The sequence below is a fragment of the Haliotis rufescens genome, unplaced genomic scaffold, assembly GCF_023055435.1.
Source record: "Haliotis rufescens isolate VD_foot unplaced genomic scaffold, xgHalRufe1.0.p SCAF_5, whole genome shotgun sequence".
Classification (NCBI taxonomy): domain Eukaryota; kingdom Metazoa; phylum Mollusca; class Gastropoda; order Lepetellida; family Haliotidae; genus Haliotis; species Haliotis rufescens.
The window spans coordinates 41,526,174-41,545,740 of record NW_025964223.1 but is presented as its reverse complement, the minus strand read 5'-3'; the positions used below and the strand labels follow the sequence as shown (position 1 = coordinate 41,545,740).

The window sequence follows — 19,567 nt, the reverse complement described above, 5'->3', positions numbered from 1 at the left end:
GACGGATCCATTCGTCAGACAAAAGTCGCTTTCTGCACCACGTCACAGACGGAAGAACGAAAGTTTGGAGGCAACGGAACACGGCCTAAACCCCCAGGAACATTATGACCGACTGTCGCATACGGTGGGGGCTCGGTAATGGTCTGGGGGTGTATCTCTCATGATTGCAGGTTGGATTTGTCACCATAAGCGACCTTGGGCGGGGGTGGTTACTCTTGGTCGTCCCAACATTGACCGATCACGTGTTGACCCATGCTGTTGAAACCGATCCAATAGCTTTCTGATGGTGCTGGGCGCTACATTGAAAACCCTGGCAACAGCTGATCGGGATTCCCCTGCATGTAAGCGGCCTATGACGTTGTTTCTTTGCACTTGAACTGTCACTGTTCGATTGACGCAGATGCCAGGCAATCAAAACCCTGCACTTTTATACCGTTCATAGTGTTGCTGCACGTGCAGTGCGTGGAGCTCCATGGCCCTTTTGTTCATGCACTGGGTGCGTTTTTCCGAATCGTACGTGTTTCCCGACTAACGGTTTGCATGTCCTTGTTATGATCATTTTGGTCCTGGAAATTTGTCACCGACACTATAACACACTAAACCTCTTCATTTTGCACCTCTTAGTCAACTAATTTTACTTTTATGGACAAAAATATCCGTATTGCGTTTCTTTTTTTCGAAGAGTATATATTTAATTTTAGCTTTTCACTTTATGGCTGAATTATTGCCGATGTGACGTTAAATATTAACTCGTTAACTAGAACTAAGCCGACAATTTCCTATTTTGATTTGTACATGTATCATGATGTTCCCGTGTTCTTTTCTGGAGGTGATCAGTTCATGATCACTTGCCTTGTCTTTGTGGCGAGAGGGGTGGGGGCTGAAGGATACGCCCATATTTTCGCGAACGCCTGGTATCATAACTATTTGATAGTGATCATGATTCACAAACACTTATACATGCTTATGATACAGCCATAATTACACAAGTGAGACTTTTTATGATTACGAAACGTGTTTGGAACTTATGTTTTCTTGAATTGACAGCCAGTGTCTCAAATGACGAACTGGTACGGTTATGTTCCTTCTGGTTTATTAAAGTATGAGGGAAACTTTGGCACCAAATTTCAGTTTAGTAGGCAGTCTGCAACAAACAATACAACGGACGATGGAGGAAGGGTCGACTTTTCATTTCACAGAAAATATACAAAATATTAAATCTTAAAAGCACTGATTTTGAAATCCGTTTGAAGCACACTAACTGCAACACCACAGGTAACAACGACTATGATTATTCACAACAAAATTCGAAAAAAAAATAGGAAACTATAACAACAATGTTTGCATGACCCAAGGGAGTAATCGAAACACTACATAATGTTGCTACAGGTTGTTAATCACCAGATCGCCATTCGAATATCTCTCAGAAGGATCTTCAAATTTCGCTCCGCTTTCACATGGTTTGCAAAATATTTGCAACATGTTTGTCATTGAGCTAACCCATTAGCCTTTATAGAATAAAGAGTGTTCAAGTCAGAACGACACAGAGAAAATCAATAAGCCACTAGCACTTGGTCAGTGAGCAGAATTTTCTGTTTTGTTCTATTACATGCCTGAGCGCGTTAAGTAATTCTCTGACGAGCATGAAGAGATTTTTGTAGGCTAGGGGTAAACTAAAAATTAGTCAGGGCATCTTCCAGAAGTGGGATGCAAGGATGTTTTGCAGCGTCGCGTTTTCTTGTTCTTTTTGTTTCGTTACTGAAATAATCATTATTGATGATTCCCAGTAAACTACGAGTAGTGATGTAATGATTGAGCCAAACAATATTCACGTTTAACCACAACTATGACGGATTATCAATTTTAAACCGTTAAATGTACATGTGAAAATTCTTTGGCTTTCTTCATCTTTGGGATTCTGGGGTAGAATCATCGCTCGCCAGTATCCAATGCTTGTCGTAACATTTATACCATGTAGATTAGAATACAAAACCGTCGTCAAATAGCTGGAATATATGCTGAGTGCGGCGTTAAACAACACACAAACAGCATACATAACCCTGTAGAGATGTATTGATGCCAACAGGTATGCGTGAACTGGATGCCAACATTCTGTGTACACGGGTATGCTGAACATTTTCTGGCTTGCCAATATCATCTGCCACAATGCCATGGATGATTGCTAGGATTGCTAGGTCACAGGAATGTCTAGTGGTATTCCTTGCACGTGACACATGGTGTGTTGGCTCCATTCTTCTGTATGCCAAACTCCTTTCTCTTTGTAGACCATCTATATATTTTGTATACAAATAATCATCTTTTCCCATTGTTCTTTTTCAATTCTGAAATCAGGAAGACAAATATAACCTGACGGATAACGTGTCACATATTTTACGCCATCTGTATGACTGCTAATATTGACGTTTAATTCACTGAGCCTGAATATGATCTATGCGTTAATACAAGTGTATGATCATAAAGAAACTTATCAACTATCACTGTACCAATTTACCATGTATTCAAATTCCATTAATAACACAAAAATGTTAACGTTTTGGTATTTTCCACAAAACATAATGTTCATATTGCTTTCAGGATCGCCACTGCCAACAAACAATTGATTTGGGGCATATCCCTGAAAAACGATTTACCCCACCACCACCCCACAACGCACAACCCGGTGCTTTAGCTCTGTTCGCAACATCCATTGATAGTGGTACTTTTACCTTATGGGCCCATTCAAAGAGTTTGTTCAATAAAATATATGCTACAATCACGAAAAAGGACATTTACATGCAACGTAGCTCGAAAAACTTCTTAAATCTCATTAAATTGGATCTTTTTACTCCTATTCGATTTATCTCTCCGTCACAAACCTGCCATAGGTCACGTCAGATGGACACTGAGCAAACGCTGACCATCAAAAACTGGAAGATGTGTGGAATTGTTCAGCCAGCCAGATTCGAGCTTTATGGGACGATTCGGCTTCACTTCACATGATCCGTTGTCTGTCACATTTCATGTCCCGTATTCGGAAAGAAGACCCTAGCAAAAAAGACACGTCGCTTTATGGATGAAATTGTGCCGAAGCGACGTTAAATTATATCTCACTCACTCATCCACACATATCTTCCCTCGATGTGGGTGTGGATGCCATGACGTTTATGTAAAATCGGCAGGGAGTAATTTCTTTCTTTGTTCTCCATTCGGAACTGCCAGTTAAAATTTGTTTTCGAGACACATAAATCAGACCTGCTCATATGAATGCTTCGCTCGCTCGTACTGAAAATTGAGAAGCCCCCCCACGCTGAAAAACTGACTGAAAAGTGTACCTCACGTGACCTTGTCAGATTTTGTCAGATGTATCGAACCGGAGAAAATATTATATTTTGATGAGACTGAAAACGTCTTAAAATGATAGTGTTTCCGATTTTAATGATTGCTTTGGTCAGTATTATGAACTGTCACAATCGACAATTTTCATCTACTCACTTACCAACGGATTAATTTGTCTGATCACTTTGGACAGTTTCGACAGTTTCGAGTGGCTGCGTTTGTTTTAAAGCTGCATTTTTCAATATTACAACCAAATCACCGCGGGATACACGAAGAACGGTTTCTCCAAATTTGGAAATCGAACCTGGGTCTTCGATGTAACGAGCAACCGCTTTAACATTTCGGCTGACCCACGGACCCCTTATTGTGACACCAAGAGATGACACTGATTACCTCATGGTATTATAATAAGGACATATTGGTAACACAAGGTGACATCGGTGATAAATCTCACCTCAAGTGTAAATCTTCGTCACATAAATCTCCCCTCGCGAAGTTAACATTCGACAGGATATATTAGTGACACCAGGTGAAATCACTGACTAATCTCACCTCAAGAGGTACATTTTCGTCAAGATAATGGGTGACATCAGGATATCAGTAATAAATCTCACCTCGTAGAGCAAACCTTTGACAAAATTACCCCTTTCAAAGCGACGGTTGAACTTGTAGTTTCAATGTAGTTTTTCAAACAAAAGGAAAGAGGCTCCTTCGGTCTATACGAAACATAGTGTCTGTCTCAAAACATCTGTCAGGGACCTGTAAAACAAGAAGAGACATCTATCACGTTAACCGTTTTGTATTACGTCTGGGTTATCATCTAATTTTGGTTTCTGTAAAACTATATCTGAAACTCTGGCGCTTGTTGTAGCTGAAGTTGTAACGGTAGTAAACCCTGACACGTTATATAGCTGAAGCTGCAGAAATATTAAACCCCGACACGTGATATAGCTGAAGCTGCAGACGTATTAAAACCTGACACGTGATATAGCTGAAGCTGCAGAAGTATTAAAACCAGACACGTGATATAGCTGAAGCTGCAGAAATATTAAAACCAGACACGTGATATAGCTGAAGCTGCAGAAATATTAAACCCCGACACGTGATATAGCTGAAGCTGCAGTAGTATTAAAACCTGACACGTGATATAGCTGAAGCTGCAGAAGTATAAAAGCTTGACACGTGATAAAGATAAGGCTGCAGAAGTATTAAAACCCGACACGTGATAAAGCTGAAGCTGCAGAAATATTAAACCCCGACATGTGATATAGCTGAAGCTGCAGAAGTATTAAACCCCGACACGTGATAAAGAGATACATTTTCGTCAAGATATATGGGTGACATCAGGATATCAGTAATAAATCTCACCTCGTGGAGCAAACCTTTGACAAAATTACCCCTTTCAAAGCGACGGTTGAACTTGTAGTTTCAATGTAGTTTTTCAAACAAAAGGAAAGAGGCGCCTTCGGTCTATACAAAACATAGTGTCTATCTCAAAACATCTGTCAGGGACCTGTAAAACAAGAAGAGACATCTATCACGTTAACCGTTTCGTATAACGTCTGGGTTATCGTCTAATTTTGGTTTCTGTAAAACTATATCTGTAACTCTGGCGCTTGTTGTAGCTGAAGTTGTAACGATAGTAAACCCTGACACGTTATATAGCTGAAGCTGCCGAAATATTAAACCCCGACACGTGATATAGCTGAAGCTGCAGACGTATTAAAACCTGACACGTGATATAGCTGAAGCTGCAGAAATATTAAACCCCGACACGTGATATAGCTGAAGCTGCAGACGTATTAAAACCTGACACGTGATATAGCTGAAGCTGCAGAAGTATTAAAGCTTGACACCAGATAAAGCTGAAGCTGCAGAAGTATTAAACCTTGACACCTGATGTAGCCGAAACGGCAGAAGTATTAAACCCATGCGCGTTATATACCTGAAGCTGCAGAAGTATTAAACCCTGACACGCAAAAAAAGCTGAAGCTGCACGTATATTGATTACAGTGATCGAGTTGAACATTCATATTCGCATCGGTAGTACTTCAGCCATAAATCGACGCATTGTTTGCATGCTTTGACGAGTCACGGCTGTATGTTTCCGTGAATTCGTCGCATCCTTTTCGTCTGTTGGGTCTCTTTTCCTTTCCAAGTCTCAGAGGTGAATGACGACTCTCAAAAGTTTTGATTTTTTCTCTTGTAAATGTATGTATAGCATAGCGTTTAAGTTGGACACTTTGTAGTAGCAGTTGCAGTACTATGTGGTTGCCGTCGTGCGTACGGTTTTCACTAATTAAAATCTAAAACTAAAAATTAGTGTAAAATCGAAAGTATTATTCATGGTCGTCAGTCATTGTTGCAGCGTGCGATGTATTTTCAATGTTGCAGATAATTGTTAATTTGTACTGTAATTGTTGCAGTTTACAACCATGTGTTCAGTGACTACAATAGACGATGACAGTGTAGTGTTACCACCGTCTTTTGGTTTTGGTTGTGTTTGTTGTTGTGTTTATCGCATTCAGCAATATTCCAGCAATATGACGGCGGTCTGTTATCTCCTAGCCTTGAGCAGACCACCCAGTGATTGACATCGATCTACGCGGTTAGGATACATTGGCATATATCAACCAAGCCAGAGAGACTGACCACCCGATCCTGTTAGTCGCCTCTTATGGTTGGTTTGCACTCCGCACTCAACAATATTCCGGCAATATGACGGCCGTCTGTAAATAATCGAGTCTGGACCAGACAATCCAGTGTTTGATATCATGAGCATCGATCCACGCAATTGGGATCGATGACCTGCTTCAACCAAGTAAGCGATCTTGACCACCCGATCCCGTTAGTCGCTTCTTACGACAAGCAAAGTCGCCTTTTACGGCAAGCATAGGTTGCTGAAGACCTGATCTACCCGGATCTTCGCCTCTTATGACACACAGGGGTTGCAAAAGACGATATCATATCTAACACGGATCTTCACGGGGCAGTGTTACAGTCGATGTATCATATTGCTATGTGATGTCCATGTCACTGTCATGAAAGAATGAAACTGTGATTTTGAATTTGTTCTGCGAAAGTTCCTTGAGGAACATACCATGCTTTTCGCCTAACATCTGGTGTCACCTTGATACGTGTATTTCAGGTTTTAACGTCAGTTTGGATTGGTGTATTGAAGTGTAAACGATTTAAAAGCACTGGTCAATCTGTGTGACCTTTAATTCTCAAAACTTCCTACTTTGAAGTTCCTTTGTACTTTCAAGTTCTCTGGTTTCGCCGAAGAACATAGCAACAATGTTACTTTGTCGGTGTTTGCCGGCTCTCGGTCTGCTCATATTCAGTTACGCAAAAAGAAATAGTTATCTGGCTATATACAACATACGCTGAAGTTATTTCAAAATCGACATAATTTAATTCTCTGAACAGTTTGACAAATAATATTTGGAATTAATATAATCTTTAAAAAAAGGTAACAGGAAAGTGAATAAAAATGTAAACGTGTCTCGAATGCGAAACAACTTTTTCTGCATTTGGGGGCAATTTTGACATGAGAAGTTTCAAGGCTGTCAAGTGACACTGTGAAGCACCAGAAGCATACATGCGTTTGTCGGCAGTGTGGTCTTCTGGGTCATCCAAGCCCCTGTGACCTTTTTGGGATTGTGTCGTGTAAAATTGCGGCATTTTCGAGACCATCGTCATCAAAATGAAATGTATAAAGTGTAAACTTTAAAGTATGAAATTAGATTTATGAATGACATTGTGTTGGTTTCATGTTATTTGTGATTGAGAGAAGGTTTTGATAACCCCAAACCTTTGATGTTTATAGTGCAATATGTAATAGGCATAATGTAACTATTACTTTCTGTAAATGTCATATTAACCAGACAACATACAATATACCAGTTTCTCTCATTTGCTTGTTGTACACATTTCTGGTGGCCATACGTTTTGTGAATGTTTTCAAGGGTTAACCAAAAAATAAGTTTTATCTCAAATCAATATCGCCATAATCCTCACAAACATTGCAAGAGTTCCTTACTGTGAAATTGAACATGTCATTTTAAAATTTTCTGCAGTGGCAATCAATTTCAGTCTCTTCAACTGTCACCATGATTTTCGAGATAGGACATGAAATCATTTTGGTGTACACATAGTGTAAACATAGAGAAAACGTGATTAAATTGCGGAATTATAAACAAAACAAACGCATGTCAACGTTATGTTCACAGGAAGCTAAAAATACTATCCTATATGTGTTTTTCCGAGGCAGACCCATCTCCAAAAGTTAGTGAAGTAAATGTTTCGTTTAGTCACTCTCCAGCCGACAATGTGAACGGATATTGTCGCCAAGAAGTACCAATAATATAAAGTGGTGTTACTAATTGTCCTTGGCGTCCTCCAAGATAAGCACCAATTGGGTCGCATTTGGGCTAATGGGGATATATCGAACCTCTTATCGGAAAATGAAATGTCAACATTTGTTCTTAATGCAGTAAGTCGGCCATGTTGTCGCAAGCCGGAGGACATTGATATAGTCGGTTTCGCCCCTTTCTCATCGTCTGAGAGCCTACTATTTATACCTCAGCAATTACGGAGTCAATCTTCATCACTTCAAATTCGGCCTGTCAAAATATTTTCAAGCTAAGATTTAATTGTTCTGATATATTCCACTGCTTATGAAATACATGCACAAAGACACTCTTTACTTTCTTTTTCAACTTGTTTTATGAATAAAAAAAAGAAAGGCATATATATGCAATTATAAAATTATGTATAATTCACGTATAAGTTTCAATGCAGCAAGATTTCTAATTTGCATGTACTTGTCAATAGCTGTTTTGTCGTCTGAGTAATAAAAACACTCACCTTTTTCTAATCAGAGAGGTGATTGCGCCCGAGCTCGAGAGTACATACGTGATGACAAGCATTTTTGATCATACCTTTTAAGAGGTGAGGAGAGGTGAAATGAGGTTTAACGTCGCGTTCAAGATTATTGCACTGATGGAGTGACGTACCTTTAAATTGTAAGGAGGGAACACGGTGGCATCGACCTCACAAGATGTGGTCATTTCTCTTGTTAGACTTTGGACGGCTTTACGCAAATCATGTTCTGCTGTATTAGGTCAATACTTTACAGAAACCTTTTGAATTTGGAAATTGAGGTTGTTAAATCACAATATACCCCCTCAGATTGAAACAGCCGATTTGACGGCCACGTTACCACGGAAGATAATATGCGTACTTTTGTAGTCATTGTCAGTAGGCATTTTTTAATAACTATATCTACAATTACAGGGTTACACAATGCAATATTCAAAAAGTATAGGTTGCAATTGATTTCGTGCAGAAAACACGATAGAAATCTACAAAGAGAATATATTTTAAGTTTTGGGGGCAACACAGAGCATGTAATTTGGCGCTTTTCTATTTACAACTGTGATGTCATATCTTTTGCGTCACAATGAATTATATGACATCATAATGGTGATGCGATGAAGAACGAAAACTTTACATTGACTGCTTAGTCTATAGGGGAACCCACTATATGCTAGCTTACCAGGTTACCGTGCTCGTATGCTCTCAATGTCTGTCATATGTTCGGGTGAAGTATTACGGTGTTAACAAACTGTTTGAGCATATACAGTACAATATTTTGTTTAAAGGCTGTTGTCGATGAGTCCGTGTTTCAGATCGACAACCCCCTCAGTACACAAAACTCAACTCACGCCACTTCAATCAATATATTTGCTGACACCAAAGAGTTCGCGTTTTATTATTATTATTATTATTATTTTGTTTTTTGTTTTTTTGGTTTAACGCTGTACTCAGCAATATTCGAACTCTATGACCTCTGTAACTATTCGAGTCTGGACCTTAAAAACCAGTGATTGACATTAAGAACATCGGTCCACGCAATTGGGATACGATGACATGCATTAATCGAGTCAGCGAGCCTGACCACCTGATCCCGTTTGTCGCCTGTTACGACAAGTATAGTCGCCTTTTTACGGAAAGCATGGGTTGCTGAAGACCTGTCCCAGCCCGGATCTTCGCGGGTTTTGCGTTATATTTAGTTATGGTGGAATGGAGATAAACATACTGCGTTTTCAATGTTGCTATAGGTTTCATTACCTGAAGGTTTTTAACTGCGCATTGTGTTTATCTCCTAATTACTGAACTAATAAAATGGGAATTCGTTTGTATTTAGTGATTGATTACTGTGTATAATCCTGAATAAAAAGAACTGATATTTCACTCGAGTGCAATAACACTCCATGCCCGAACTGATTTCAGTATGCATGTTGTTATTGTTAGTTTGTTGTTTAACGCCGCACTCAGCAATAGTCCAGCTATATGACGGCGGTCTGTAAGAAATCGAGTCTGGACCAGACAATCCAGTGATTGACAACATGAGTATCGATCCACGCAATTGGGATCGATGACATACATCAACCAAGTAAGCGAGCCTGATCGACCACCCGATCCCGTTAGTCGCCTTTTACGACAAGCATAGTCGCCTTTCACGGCAAGCATGGGTTGCTGAAGACCTATTCTACCCCGGAACTTCACGGATCTGTTACTTAGTGCCTCATTACATCACTGACGTGGTTGCCAGACACTAACAGGCCCGTACTTCTAATAAAACCCAATTATAAACCCGAACCATTAACATAAATGTTAACTTTTGTGAATATCACAATCTTCCATGTATTTGCGGCCAAGAATGTAGGTGCGTATGAACCATAAGATCATACTGGATCCAACAGTATTGAAATCCGTTACATACATGTACAAATATGCATCATTTACGAGAATTGCATATTCTAGAAAATACATGAGAACGATTACCATATTTGCACACACTTGTATTATATGTTCATTATGACTTCAATGTGTTCGTTTATTGAAGAACGGGGTTAATATGTCGCGTGGACCTCGGATTACACGTTCATTTCCTAGCATGAATACATTTGGTAAATACTATTCTTTCGTGTGGCGTCCGAATAATCCCCAAAGCTTAGTTCGTTTCTTGGCTGTTAAACGCCGCACTCAGCAATATTCCAGCTTTTTGACGGCGGTCTGAAAATAATTGAATCTGGACCAGACAATACAGTGATTGACATCATGAGCATCTATTTACGCAAATGGGATACGGGAACATGTATCAGCTAAGTCAGCGAACCTCACCACCCGATCCTCTTACGACAAGCATATTCGCCTCTTACGGCAAGCATGGATTGCTGAAGACCTATTCTCTACGGGTCTTCACGGGTTCCAAGCCTTACTGTTTACCAAGACTGACGTAGTGTGTACAAAGAGTGAGTTAAGGATTGTGGATCCTCCCTATGTGCAATCTCCATCGTATTTTAGCCATCGAACTGGAACTTACCTTAAACAATTGTTTTTGCATGATAGCATTAAATAAATAAGAATAATGCGCAACGGGATTTCATTTTCTCGTCCTCCATACAGTCAGAACGGTAAAATATTATAGCTTGTACGTTCTACAAAATGGACAATTCATCCGACGATTTTGATCATCGTGTTTGTTTAACAAACAGGAAACGTTGATTAAAAGCTTCAGGTTTTAGAAAAATCGATCATGCTCGCTGGATTTGAATTTCTTTTCTTGACAACGTGTTTACTCTAGCCGATGACACGGACTTTTGCAAACAATCTGGGTAAATATCTAGGCACCGATAGAACAGCTACTATAAATGTAATGAAATATTTCATATAGCATGCCACAATTTACATACCGATTTGTACAAGAACAGGTCAGCACAAAACAATCACTTGTACCAGAGGAGGTAAATATAATTAGGATTCTCCGTTAAAGAACGTTATCTTAAATACTTAGGGAAACAGTAGATTTGAGATGTCCAGTAAGCCAGCGGAAGTGGTGCAATGTCGATTACAACAATATTTAATCCAATGACGGCGTGTCGAATCAGGTACAGCGGATCCTGGCAGCAGAATGAATTTTACTTAACGCTACCCTCCTAAATATACTTATTGTTGGAACCTCATTATTTGAAGCGATCGAAACCATGTCAGACGTCCCTATTACCAATTGCGATAACCTGATCTGCTCACAGTGTTACTTAGTTCCTGACACTTTCTACACGTTGACAAGGTAACCTGGCGTATGGAATGTGACATGCAATCAGTTATATTTTTTTATCATGGAGCCGTATGGTAGCTGCTGACTGCACAAGACTTGTTTTATTGATTGAACCTAAGAGAAGACACAATTTGGACTTTTTCTGTATGACATGGTTCTCTCAAAGAGGTCATTTTTTTCAAATTGTCAAAAATCCTTTAAAATAAAATACTACCGGTTTAAGTGAGTGAGTGAGTGAGTTGGGTTTAACGCCGCTTTTAACAGTATTCCAGTCATATCGCGGTGTGTCGGCTTAATGTGGGAGGAAAGCCCGAAGTGATGCAGGTCTCAGACATTTACCACTTCGGTGAAACCCACGAGCACGGGTATGGTGCTAACAAACCTAGAAACATAATTTGGGCGAACCGGGATTCGAACCCACAAACATAGGTTTCTGGCGTGCCCAAGGGACGCAACTCTGCACAGCGAATCGCGGCGCCTTAGACGACTGGGCCACCCGTGCCCCCACTCCCGGTTTAAAGATATGCTGACGATGTATCAGTTGATAGTTAGGGTAAATGTTTTCCTGTTTAAGTAGTGTGTGATTCTCTTTATTTAGCTGTGAGAACGCGTCACCGACGATTAATGGCTCATGATATTTTCATGATCCTAATCCGTTCAGATAAATGTCAAGTGTGTTGCGTAAGAAAACTCATGCAGAGATAATCCTCTGGATCATCTGTTACTTTATAGCTTCCTAGCATTGGGCTTAGTCCGTCACGCCACTATTGGTATCAGATAACTATCAGGAGGGACACATTAGGAGCTGTTGCCGATAATTTTCGTAACACTACGTGTTGGTACGCGGCAATACATGTATAATACAGGTCGGTACACACTAATACAGATGTTACATATTGTATGTCCTCTTGATGGGAGTCATGTACACTGTACGTCGGTACACTACAATAGCGACTCACCAGTTGTAAATAGCGATGAAAATGTCAGGTGCTTCTGTATTTTCACGTAAATAGTTGATCCTTTTACGGACGCTTCGATAACTATCTATTTCGTCACCATCAACAGTAAATGGCATTAAGTCTTCATGCCTCAGAAACCTGTTCATACACGGGCAATATTTGTGAAGGCCAATTGTGATGACTACCCTCCTTGTTTTTGCGGGACTATTGCTAAAAGTGGCGTAAAACCAAACCAACTGACTAACTGTAAATGTATATGTCTTTGGTTACTTACCGTGTTCTACATTGCAGTTGACCTATTTACAGACCGCCGTCATATGCCGGGAATTTTGCTGAGTGCGGCATTAAACAACAAACAAACAAAACAAATCTCCCCTCGCGAGGTTAACATTCGACAGGATATATTAGTGACACCAGGTGAAATCACTGATTAATCTCACCTCAAGAGGTACATTTTCGTCAGGATATATGGGTGACATCAGGATATCAGTGATAAATCTCACTTCGTGGAGCAAACCTGTGACAAAATTACCCCTTCCAAAGCAACGGTTGAACTTGTATATATGAAACATAACAATCACACATATATATGATTTGGTCAGGCAAACCTAAGCTTCAATCAACACGACAAATCCAAACTTATTTTCTAATTGTTCTCTGGGTCTCAGTTATTCTATATTCAATTACAAACCCTCTCAAAACTGTTAAAAAGGGGACACGTTCTGTATAGCACATGCGATGGGACTGTGTGTAATTGATCTATCTAATCATACCGTTACAAAAGAACTTGTGGTTCAGTATAGGGCAACGAATCTGTTCAATGTTTTCCCAATTATTATGAGGGGAAACATTCTATTTTTCCTTACCTGTTTCAAGACATATCTATGCATCTACACAATTGATTCTGCTGCACAGAACTCTCAAATGCTAAAACATAGAGATGCCTCCATTCTACGAAAGGTGACTGAAAAGTTCTGAGCTTAATTAGGAAGAAATGTATAGTACAACATTAACTGCATTTTGACCAAATACATATATTTTTGCATGCATTAAAGTGACTAGGTGATATCTATTGATGAAAATTGGCAAGAACCCTGTCACCAAGCATCGCCAACTGAAATGGCCAACTACAACAGTCATCCGTGTGGCCATGGTGTCAACTATAAGGGAAGGTGTTCCTTCCTGACAGGTGAACAACGGAGTTCAAGAGGGGAAGAGAGAGATTCGACTAAGATTCAAGATGACGAAGATCCTCATCTGCCACCACTAAGGAGAAGGTACAATACATGATATGATTATGTCATCACATGCCACATACATTTAACCAATACAGTAGGCATATACCGAGAAAATTCTGAGTAATGTACTGTGCCCGACTGGGTTCAAATACTTCTGATCAGAAACGCTCCAGGTTCACAATATCCCGTGAGAATTCACGTTACTTTGAAGCAGGCCCAACTGATTTTGGTGAGCGATTTGCAACTGTGGATTGATATTGGGTTCATAACATTACTATCAGCGAGGACCTATCAAGGCTTAACGTTGCAGAAAACATTAAAGGTGCAGTATTCTGCCAGGACAATGCAACTTACAAGGCTCCGCAATGCATGACTGTGATTTTGAACTCTTTGAACATTCTCCACATTTGACACCTTCGGATTTCCAAACAGCCAAACCAAACAATTTTGTACTTCGGGTTTGAAGATTCAACAGAAATTGCAAGATGATAATGTTGATGATCCCAAACAAGTATCAGTGTCCACCGTATCAGCAAATATAATAATTTAGTGTATGTGAACGTCAAACGTTGTCGATAAAAAGCCCACTGGAGCATATTCACATTGGCTAATTTGCGAAAAATTGTGAATGGAATTATCAAATTCTTGGCCTTTTTAAATAAGCCGAATATGCAAAAGAGCTAGAATGTGTTTTGGGAGTGTACAGTTTTAGATCAACACAGGTGTTATATTTTGGAACATATGTTTTGTAAACATGGGGCGTTCTTTTGTTGGTCTACCTCTTGTAATATAAAAGATGCTAATTAATTTGAAAGGGGGTCTTGGAGTGCGTTTGGTTTAACGACGCTTTGACCTTCCATGGCCTGTTAAACTGATGTGATGCATGTCCGGCTAATGGCAACAACAACACCTAATATGACGACCATTAAAGGAACATCATCGAATGTTACAGGATATCGCATCGGTGATATCGTTTATGTAGGTTAGAAAGGAAAGAGTGTTAAACACGTCCAAAAATGCATAATGCTAAGACTGCAATAGAATCTACAGTGGCTAATCGAACTCCCAGAAATCTAGCACATAAATGAATACTTTATTATTTTCATATAAATGATAAGGCGTCACTATTTTGCTGACATTTGCACAATTAAACAAACAGGTTAGTCTTTTATTTTCTGACCAGTCGTTGTACTGGTGGTTGCACTCCTGGGCTGGGCTGTCCGTCCACGATACTTTAGAATAGGCTTTTGCTGAAGTAGCTCATAGTGATTTTGTTTTTCTTCCATATAAACCATATTAATGCAAGGAATACCACAAAGAATAAAGGGGTGATGGGTTGAAATGGGGTAAAACATCGCGTTCAAGATTATTGCACTTGTATAGCGATGTCCATGCACGTGTTTGAGTGTCTGTGTGACTGCCTTTTCCAGATTGGACTAATGGCGATTTTATGGTGCTTCATTAACGTGCTAACCTTCAATGTTGTTATTGGTGCCCTTCAGTAGTTCCTTCAGTTATGACAGACATTATGACTGTGTAGACACGTTTTATGCTGAAAATAGGTGTTTTAAAAAGGTAAAGGTAACTGTAAAAAAATAATTTTTCACGCAGTATGCGATTTTCTTGTATTTGTAGATATTTCTCATGTATTTATAATCATTTTTGACACCTCAAACATTGTACATATCTGATTGTTGTCAGTGTTGTCAGTGTTACCGTTGAATACCGTTGTTCAGCGCATTATTTTGGTATCTGCATCTTCCGTATTGATTTAGTAGTTAACTTGCTACTCGGGTTTTTAGGAAACACATTATGGTTACTTCTCCAGGTGACTATGCTTGTCGTATAGAGGCGACTAACGGGATCGGGTGGTAAGGCTCACTGACTTGATTGATGCATGTCAATTGCGTGGATCGATGCTCATGATGCCAATCAATAGGTTGTCTGGTCCAGACTCGATGGTTTACAGACTGATGTCATACAGCTGGAATAGTGCTGGGTGCGGCGCTAAACAACAAACAAACAAACAAACTTCACCAGGCTATTGCATTCCCTTGGCCGACAAGGACACGTTGTCCTCTACGACGTGGCGCATTCGTATAAAACCCTTGACAAAATTATGTGTCTTTACCTCCATTTGCTCGGATTTAAAATACATCTGTGATCATTGTCAGTGTAATGTTTTTGTAATCTTTTTTATTGTCGTCTATTGATAAAACTAGGTGATAGGAATAAACCTGTGAATCTATTACCACGTTTTCAAGATTACTTTGTTCTTGTTTAATGGTGAGAATGGAGATAAATGCACAATGCTTGGCTGAAGGGGCCTACACAGCGAAGTATATGCAACCAATGCTGTCTGTATATGCCTGACAAACACTGTGTTTACGTTAAATCCTAATAATTTGGAACTTCAAAGGGACCGATGGACAGTTTTGGAATCGTTCTACGGATCTGTCAAGCTGTTGGATCTGAAAGTGACATACATATATGTCAGAGTAATCATGCTGACTAGTCAACATACATCTACGGTTTTCATTTAAATCGCTGATCAAATATCCCTTTATATAATACATGGTGACCTATAGTTCGAGGACGATAGCTCAAAGTGGCGTAAGTCCCGTGAAGATTCCGGGGTAGAATAGGTCTTCAGCAACCCATGCTTGCCGTAAAAGGCGACTATGCTTGTCGTAAAAGGCGACTAACGGGATCGGGTGGTCAGACTCGCTGACTTGGTTGATACATGTCATCAATCCCAATTACGTGGATCGATGCTCATGATGGCGTTAAACAAGAAACAAACAAAGTGGCGTAAAACTATACTCACTCACTCGTATTCATATATCTTCTTCCGTTATGATTTTCCTTAAGATATTAATTAACCAAAGGCAAACGACAAGTGTATATTGTGACAAAAACATGTAGAACGGGTACATTATAAAATACTAATAACACAAACGAAGAGGTACTTAATGGAAAGCACTTTGTCAAATAAAATGCACACACAGGCAATCAACATTTAATCATTCAATTTTATTGTTCAGTATATGACATAATTTGTTTTACATATGTGATAGCAATCTAAATCTAGTTTAGTAGTTGTGATGTGGAATAATATTATTTTATGTTCCGTCAATTCAAAAGTAATTACGTGTGAGAGAGATTTATAATTGTTTCGTAATATTTCTAGTATATACAGTGTATGTATCTCCATGTATGAACTCATTCAGTCTAACGGGAACTCGGTGAATCTCAAGATTTAGACTGTGCATCAAAGTAAGTATTTGAATCATTTCTATAATACATGTAAACACATTGTTTAAGCATAATGCAGTTGCTATATTTAACTATCATCATGGACATACACATGTATCTGCATTTTTATTTCCAGCACAAAAAGCAGTTAATCCATATTAACATTGTACAACACACGTATGTCTTAGGATGATGCATATGTTTGCAGTGTTTGTTCGTTTGTTTGTTTTATGAGAGATGCGTGTCTGGTTGTCAAGGGCTCCTGTCAAGGATTGGTCAGGTGAGGTGAAATGGGGTTTATCGTCGCGTTCAAGATTATTACACAAATAAAACGACGTGCATGCGCGCGCGAGCAGTCCTTGTTTTAGCCCCTTATTACTAAGCGCTAGGCATGGTAACAACAAGTTCTATAATTTAACGTTTTTTGGTATGAAAAGGGCGGGGATCGAACCCACAACATTTTGCTCTCCGGGCAGATGATCTATACATTAGACCACAGAGGCGGTGTTAAGAATTAGTGTTTGTTGACTTAGCAATGTCCCAGTTATATAAAAGCGACCAGTACATTATCTAATCTGGACCCGATATTCCAGTGATTGATATTGTGAGCAACGTTCCACGACGCCGGGGAAGGTGCCACTCCGTCAACCAAATCAACGAGCCAAATCAACTCCCTCCCGATGAAGTCGCCTCTTACGACCAACATAGGTCAACATGGACTTATTCTTACCCTGTATACGACGGGGGGATTGAGGGTATAAACTGTACAAAGCTTGTGTCTCGTGTGTGAATACGTTGGGCTTAATGACGCTTTGAATCGTTTTTCGTTTGAGCACGACGTGTTTGCTTAATGAAAACTGACGCAGATCCCAGATGTTTAACGATGTGGTGAAATAAACGATCGCGAATATGGGATTACAGTGAGAGAGATTTCAGTCTATGATGATCGAAACCTGGTAGGCATATGGGATCACTCTGCCAAGCTAATTGTGGTTGATAACACGGCGAGGTAACACATGCGTGAGCATATTGTCCAAACACTGAAGACGTTGTGTACTCTATCGTTTACATCTGCCCCAGAATCATGTAAGTTAAATTTGTTTTGTAGATGAGAAGCTTCATAGTTGCTCTCCTGCTGCTTGGGGTTGCAGTTAAGCCTACTGAAGGTATTTGGAAGCTACATTTTCAGGATTCTGAAGATATTTGGGCCACAGCTGCTACATAGTAACTTACGTACTTATCAATGTCTGAGAATGTCTATCCAAGACTTTGAACGCCTGCCAAAGGCTATTTTTGTCAATCCATTTGCAATTGTACATTTCGTCACATTCATATGCCTCCAATTATGGCCATGCTGCCAGGAAGGTTGATCGTATCCACGAATCTTTCACATATCACTAGAATTTGAAATAAATATTTAATTTGAACTTGTGTACGACATACTTAGGAGAACAAACGCTGAATTCAATGTTGCAGGTACATGTCAAAGTTTTAAACACTTGTAAATAATTTTGTAATACTAAACTATGTTAGGCAATTTCTCTTTTAGAATATAGCTTTGCCTTAATGACGCACTTATATAAATAAAAACTTGTTTTCGACGCTATTTGGTTTAAATAATGCCGATGCGACATTATATGTTAACTCACAGTTATTACAAATTGAAGTGTCGTCTCAATAAAAGTAGGTTGCATAACATTTTGATTGATGTGATTGTTACAATTTGATACAAAAGCTGACACTACCCTTCAACTTAAAGCAACGTTAGATGCGATAAGCAGCAGTGAGCGTGGTGTTCAAGATGTTGACTCGAATGGAGATGGGAAGCTTGATATGGCCGAACTGAAAGCAGAGTACGGACAACTGGGCGCTCGTGAACTCATGCACTTTGCTGATTCAAATGGTAGGTTGTTTGTGTGTACATACTGTCATTGGATCCATCTACGCTTTATATTAAGAGACGAGAATTGCGTCCGAAGACGATTTCTATGTACATTTCCGAATGAATTATATGTATCAAGTGACTGACAAGGGTTCTCAATAGGTGACCACGTTCTTGAGGCTGAAGAGATTGTGGCATTAGAGCAATACGCAGACTCCCACACATAAGGTAAACATTAAGCATTTTGAATTGATGTCAGTGGTTTAAAAGACATACGAAATGCAACCATGTTCAATTATTAATATATTCTAGTTTGCTATTGCCTGGCTAATTGTAAGAGTAATGTCATTACGAACTACCGAAAATCACACAGTACATGTGTTACGAGATGATACAGTGTATGTATGTTATGGATAAATGTTTTTGTATGCACGCGCTAATAACATTGGTTGTTATTATGTTTTAACAGGGAAATGAAACAACAGTGAAACTCTCCGATCAACTGGAACGTAAAAATGAAATAAATCGTTTGCAATCGATTTGAGGTTTTATTATTTTTTGTTAATCATTAAAATTGATGTCAGTTCCAATCGTGTAAGAAAGTTGTGAGTGAATTTTGTTTAACACCGCTGTAATCAATATTCAAAGTCACATCACGGCTGTCTTTTGACCAGGCAAGCAATTGGGAGCGCAACGACACACGCGATCAAAGCCGACATTCAGAAAAAGTCACCGAATCTGACCACTCGATCCAATTTAATCCGTACTT

At 39.4% G+C, this 19,567-nt stretch overlaps 1 long non-coding RNA gene across 1 annotated transcript; it reads left to right on the top strand.

The window, feature by feature from the left end:
• Positions 1-16,865: 16,865 nt before the first annotated feature.
• On the top strand, positions 16,866-19,337 carry LOC124110285. Its single transcript, XR_006857243.2, has 5 exons — positions 16,866-16,937; positions 18,025-18,082; positions 18,676-18,819; positions 18,961-19,026; positions 19,268-19,337. It is a non-coding gene; the product is annotated as an uncharacterized LOC124110285 (long non-coding RNA).
• Positions 19,338-19,567: the final 230 nt, after the last annotated feature.